We start from the raw sequence: 6377 nt of genomic DNA, 5'->3' as shown, positions 1-6377 counted from the left end.
CTAATACTAAAAATTTAATGATACCATTGGGGATGAGGGTGGGAAGTAGAAATGAAAAAGTGAGAGAGGCTGAGTTACTTTATTAGATGGAGGATATACATATTCAGACGTTTGATAAATGGATGGAAAAAAGTAGGGGGGGAGCATAAATGGGTATTTTAATAAGAAAGGTACAAGTACCATGAAAATAAAAGTAGGGTGTATAACATTCAAACTAGAAGAAAGAATTGATTATTCAATAGAAACCCAAAGAAGAAAACAAGAAACAACAATAAAGTATGGTAAAGAGAAAATATAGAATAAGACCTGTTATATCATTTATCACAATAAATGTAAAAGGGTCAAACCCACACATCAAGAGGCAGAAAATCTCTATTTGAATTACAAACAAGCCAACCAAATTAATCCAAAATTTCCAGATGCAACAATATGTTCTTAACAAGATACACTGGAAACCAAACAACATAGAAAGATTCAAAATAAAGTGATACTAAAAGATATATCAGGCAAATATGAACTAAAAAAATACCCGTATAACAATGTTATTATTAATTAAATTAGATTCAGGATAAAAACATCATAACGAACAAAAGATGTACATTATATACTTATAAAACTCATGAAGAGAAGTATAGTCTACTGTATTTGCCCATATTTCTACTCTTCCCATTGTTCTTTCTTTTTTCCTGGAGCTCCACAATTCCTTTCTTTATCATTTCTTTTTTATTTGAAGAACATCGCCTAGTAATCTTTTAAGGTAAGTCTGCTAAGTGACAAATTCTTTTAATTTTCATTCTTCTGAAAATGTCTGGATTTCCTCTTCATACTTGAAGGATAGTTTCACAGGATATTCAATTCATGGTTGACAGTTCTTTTCTGCTAAGTGAACAGTACTTGAAAAATGTGTCATTTCCTTCTGGACTTGATGGTTTCAAATGAGAAATCTGCTGTCATTCAAATTTGTGTTCCCCTATAGGTAATGTGACATTTCTTTCTGCTTCTGTCAATATTTTATCTTTGTTTTTAATTTGCAGAATTTTATTTTATTTTATTTTATTTTGCAATATCTATCTCAAAATGAAAGGATATTTAACCTCATTTTTTAAAATTAAGTTTGTTAGGGTAACATTGGTTAATACAATTATATAATTTTCTGTGTACATTATAATTTGACATCTGAATATTCTATTGTGTGTTTACCATCCAAAGTCATTTCCTTCAGCTACCATATATTTGATCCCCGTTACTCACTTCACCCTCCCCTAATTCCCTATATTTGACCCCTTTTAACTGTCTACCTACCCTCTTCTCCCCCACCCCCTGCCCTCTGGTAACCACTAGTCTATTGTCCATGTCCATGAGTCTCTGTTTGTGTCCTGTTTATTTGTTGCTTTTAGGTTTACATCCCACATATAAGTGATAGCATGTGAATTTCAACTTTTCCTATCTGGCTTATTTCGCTTAGTGTGATTATTTTGAGGTCCATCCATGCTGTTGCAAATGGCAGTATTTCATCTCTTGCTATGGCTGAGTAATATTCCATTGCATATATGTACTAAAGCTTCTTTAGCCAATCATCTATAGTAGTACACTTCAGTTGCTTCCATGTCCTGGCCACTGTGAATAGTGCTGCTATGAACATCAGTGTGCAAATATCTTTTCGGATATGGGTTTTCAAGTCTTTAGGGTAAATATCCAGTAGAGGGATTGCTGGATCATATGGTAGATCAATTCTTAGTTTTTTGAGGAACCTCCACACTGTTTTCCATAGTGGCTGTAACAATTTGCAGTCCCACCAGCAGTGTATAAGGGTATATTTTTCTCCACATCCTCTCCAAGATTTGTTGTTACTTGTCCTATTGATTATAGCTATTCTAACAGGTGTGAGATGGTATCTTATTGTGGTTTCGATTAGCATTTCCTTAATAGCTAGTGATGTCGAGCATCTTTTCATATATTTGTTGGCCATTTGTTTGTCCTCTAGGGAAAAGTGTCTGTTCAGGTCCTCTGCCCATTTTTTTATTGGATCGTTTGTTTTTTTGTTGTTATTGAGTCGTATGAGTTCTTTGTATATTTTGGATATTAGGCCCTTATTGGAGGTGTGGCTTGCAAATATATTTTCCCATTCGGATGGTTGTCTCTTTACCTTGTTGAAGATTTCTTTTGCTGAGCAGTTTTTTCGTTCAATGTAGTCCCATTCATTTATTTTAGCTTTTACTTCCCTTGCCTTTGAGGTCAAATTTTAAGACCAAGGTCCTTGAGTTTAGTTCCTATGTTTTCTTCTATGCATTTTATTGTTTCAGGTCTTATATTCAGGTCCTTACTTGTGTCTCTCAGTATCTTACTTTACCTTTTTTATTTTGAATTCTATTTCATCTGATATTAGTACCACTACTTTGAATGCCATTTGCTTGAAATATCATTTTCCACCCTCTCGCTTTGAGTCTATATTTGTCTTTGGAGCTGAGATGTGTCTGCTGGAGGCAGCATATGGTTGGGTTTTGTTTTTTGATCCAATCTGCAACTCCGTGCCTTTTTATTGGTGATTTCAGTCCATTTACATTTAGGGTGATTATTGAAATACAAGGTCTTCTTATAGCCATTTTATCCTTTGCTTTCTGGTAGTTTGGTGTTTCCATTGCTGCTTTGTCCTTGTGTTTCTGTTTTCTTTATTTTGGTTGGCTTTTGTGGGTTTTTCCTCTGGTCCTTGTTTTATGTTATATACAATAGTTCTCAATCTTTGGTGTGTGGTTACCATTATGTAAATGATAGATATATATATATACAGTCTTCTATTTTCTTCTGTGTGTGCCTTATCTCTTTTCCTCTTTGCGAATTTGGATCTTTGCATACTACCCTTTTCAGTCATTGTTATCTCAATTTGTCTCTATATATGCTGAACGTTCATTATTATCTTGCTTTAGCAATTCTCTTCTAATTATTTAAGCTTGTAATGCCCTGTTCTTATTAAGGGTTGCACTCCTCTGCTTCTATTTGCGTGATTGTCATTTTACTCCTAATTATTTTTTTTTGTTTTGTTATTTTATTTCAGGTGAATTGACCCCTTTCTGTATTTCCTGTAGTGCAGGCCTCATAGTGGAGAATTCCCTCAATTTTTGTTTGTCTGGAAAGGTCTTAATTTCTCCTTCATATCTAAAGAAGAGCTTAGCGGGATGCATTATTCTAGGCTGGTAGTTCCTTTCACTTAATAGTTTAAATATTGGATTCCACTACTTTCTGGCTTGTAAGGTTTGTGCTGAGAAGTCCGAGGATAATCTAATGGATTTTCCTTTATGTTACCATCTTCTCCCTGGCTACCCTGAGAATTCTGTCTTTGTGTTGATTTTTGATAATTTTAATACAGTGTGTCTTGGTGAAGGCCTTTTTGGGTTGAGATAATTGGGTGTTCTGTTGACTTCTTGAATTCCAAGCTCCAGCTCATTTCTCAGTTTTGGGAAATTCTCGTTAACTATCTGTCTGAAAATGCTTTCTAGTCCCTGCTCCTTTTCCTCACCTTCTGTAATGCCCATTATTCTTATGTTTCCTCTCCTTACGGTGTCAGCTAGTTCTTGAATTTATCTTTCATTATTTTTCACTCTTTTGTTTCTCTCTTCTTCCTTCTGATTTATTTCTAGATTTCTGTCATTGATATCACTGATATCACTGTCATTGATATCATTTGGTTGACTCGATTTCTCAGGCTTGCTATTTCATTTTTCAACTCTTGCAGTGTTCTTCATCTCCAGAAGTTCTGTTTGGTTCCTTTTGAAGGTTTCAATCTCTTTGCTCTGCTCATCTAGTTGTTTTTTCAATTCTTGAAGTTGTTGAAATGACTCATTTCAGAATTCACCTAGTTTTTTCAGAAGTACCGGCTTGAATTGTTTGTCATTTAAATTGCATATTTCTATGTCTGTAAGCTTATTTTCTGGAGATTTTTCTCTTTCTTTCAGAGATACCTTGTCACCTTGGTTTTTCATGGTGTTTAATGGACTCTTTCTCCACCTGGGCATGAATGGAAATGTATTCTGCTTTTTTTTTTCCAGAAAGAACATTTATTATAAAGGTCTCCCTTTAGCCTGATGCAAAGAAGGTGCTTTTGGTTTCCAGTAGGTGGCGTCTAAGCCTCTTGGATCCCTGCTTTATACAAAGCCTTAATAATGCCTTTTTATTTTCTGATAGATATTTAATCACACTCGCTACCTCAGTTTCAGTCCCCGTCAATTTTAATAACAGTTTCGGTAGCGTTTGCCGAGATTCCCCTGGGGCTCCAAGGTGTTCGGTGTTGGAGGATATAGGGGGAGGGGCCCTCTGGGTTTGGGGTTAGGGGCTGTGGCTCAGCCTGGGTTTTGCAACCGTGGCCAGTAAAAATCAACTGTTGTTTTTCTGCCATTCTGCTTCTCTGCCTTCTGCCCTGATAACTGGGCCCTGTCACCAGCCAGCTTCAGGTAGCTCACATCTTTCTTTTCTAGGCCAGGCTGTTCAGGGAACTTGCTGCTCCTTCTCCCTTCCCCCTCCTCCTACAGGTAACTGTGGTGGCTCCGAGAGGCAGTTTCTTTATTTATCCCAGTCCACCGCCCTGCAGCTCGGGGTTCTGACCTGTGGTAGATCTTATGCGCAGATCCCACACTCAAACTTGCCTGTGTTCATTCAGTGTGGTTGTTTTTTGTTGAGTTTTAGATGTTCAACTTATTGTTGTTTTAAGGGGAGAGATCCGGAGATGTTTCTCACTCCGCCACGTTTCCAACATCTCTCAGTATTTTAATTATGATGTATATTGGTAGGGAGTTTTTTTTTGAGTTTATTTTATTTGGAGGATGTTCAGCTTCTTGAATTTGTAATTTTATGTCTTTTATTAAATTTAGGAACTTATCTGGAATTGTTTCTTTGAATACTCTTTCAGCTCCACTCTTTTCCTCTCTTTTTGGGGCTCTGATATTAAGATTGCTGGATATTTCATTATTGTCCCAACAGGTCCCTGAGGCACTGTTCATTTCTTTTTAGGATTTTTATCTCTGTTGTTCAGATTGGGTAAATTCTATTAATCTGTCCTCAAGTTCACTGATTCTATTATCTGTCTTCTCCACTCTACTACTGAACCCATCCAGTGAATTTTTATTTCAATATTTATATTTTTAGTTTCGAATTTTTTATTTTGTTCTTTTAATAAATTTCTTTTCTTTGCTAAGATTTTCTATTTTTTAATTTGTTTTGAGAGAATTTGTAATTTTTAATTGAAACATTTTTTTTTTTTTGAAATGATGGCTGCTTTAAATCCTCGTCAGATGATTTCAACATCTGATTCTTCTCAGTATTGGCATTAGTTAATTGCCTTTTCTCCAGTTTGTGATTTTCCTGGTTCTTGGTATAACAAGTGATTTAGGATTTATTCCTGGATATTTTATCTATTATGTTAGAAGGCTCTGGGTCCTATTTAAATCTTCTATTTTAGAAACAGTTACCCTATTTAGATTTAGCATATAGGTCTTTGCCTACTTTTGTGGGCTGTGGTTTCAATGACAATTTAATTTTCAGAGATTTTTGGGACTATTTTGGTCTGGTGCTGCTGGAGTCCCCACTAGTCCCTGATAGTGCTGCCTGAGTGGGTGGAAGGAGCTTCTTCAGGCTGGGCTAAGGGAGGGAAAGGGATCTCCAGCCTACAGGGAAGAAGAATGCTTCCTGGATCAAGCCCTTAATGGGGAAGGATTCTTCCCTGCCAGTACTACCCAATCACCTGATGTCTCTAGGTGTGTGTGTTGGGGCAGGGAGTAGGGGATTCCCAGGTACAGCTGGGACAGAGAGCTCTTCTGGGCCAGGTGATTTTGTGGTGGAATCTTCCTGCTGTTGCCATCCGAAGCCTGATTTCTCTCTGTGGGTGAGCGGGTTCTTAGGCATTGGGGATACAAAGGCTTTTCATACAGGGTAATTATAGGTTCAGGATCACTTGTCAGTGCCATTTCACTGCAACCTCAACTCTAAGTGGGAGAGGGGAGTCTCAAGTCCAAGGGACAAAAAAGCTTCTGGCTGCATGATTATTATGGCCATATCCCCCTTTGCAGATGCTCCTCATCCACCTGGTGTTCAGGATGTGGGGGTGAGAGTCTTAGGCTGGTGGGAAAGGAGAACACTCTCTAGCAGCTTATTGTCAAGACATACAAAATACAATCTATCTTCCTGCTAGTGTTCACCTGGTGTTGTCAAAAGGATGCCTATTTGATATCAAGGAGGAATTAGCCTCCCTGGGCCACCTTCTAATACTAGGTTTGGGGTTATAATATGCCATGCCATCATGCCGTTCCACCAGTCCTGAGCTCTCTCTTACTTCCCAGTCCACCTTCCTGTTTCTATTTGTCAGAGTTCTTGTTTGTTAACCATTTGTA

This window comes from Pteropus alecto, unplaced genomic scaffold (assembly GCF_000325575.1).
Source record: "Pteropus alecto unplaced genomic scaffold, ASM32557v1 scaffold52, whole genome shotgun sequence".
Lineage (NCBI taxonomy): Eukaryota > Metazoa > Chordata > Mammalia > Chiroptera > Pteropodidae > Pteropus > Pteropus alecto.
The sequence above is the reverse complement of the archived record's forward strand: the minus strand, read 5'-3'. Positions refer to the sequence as shown.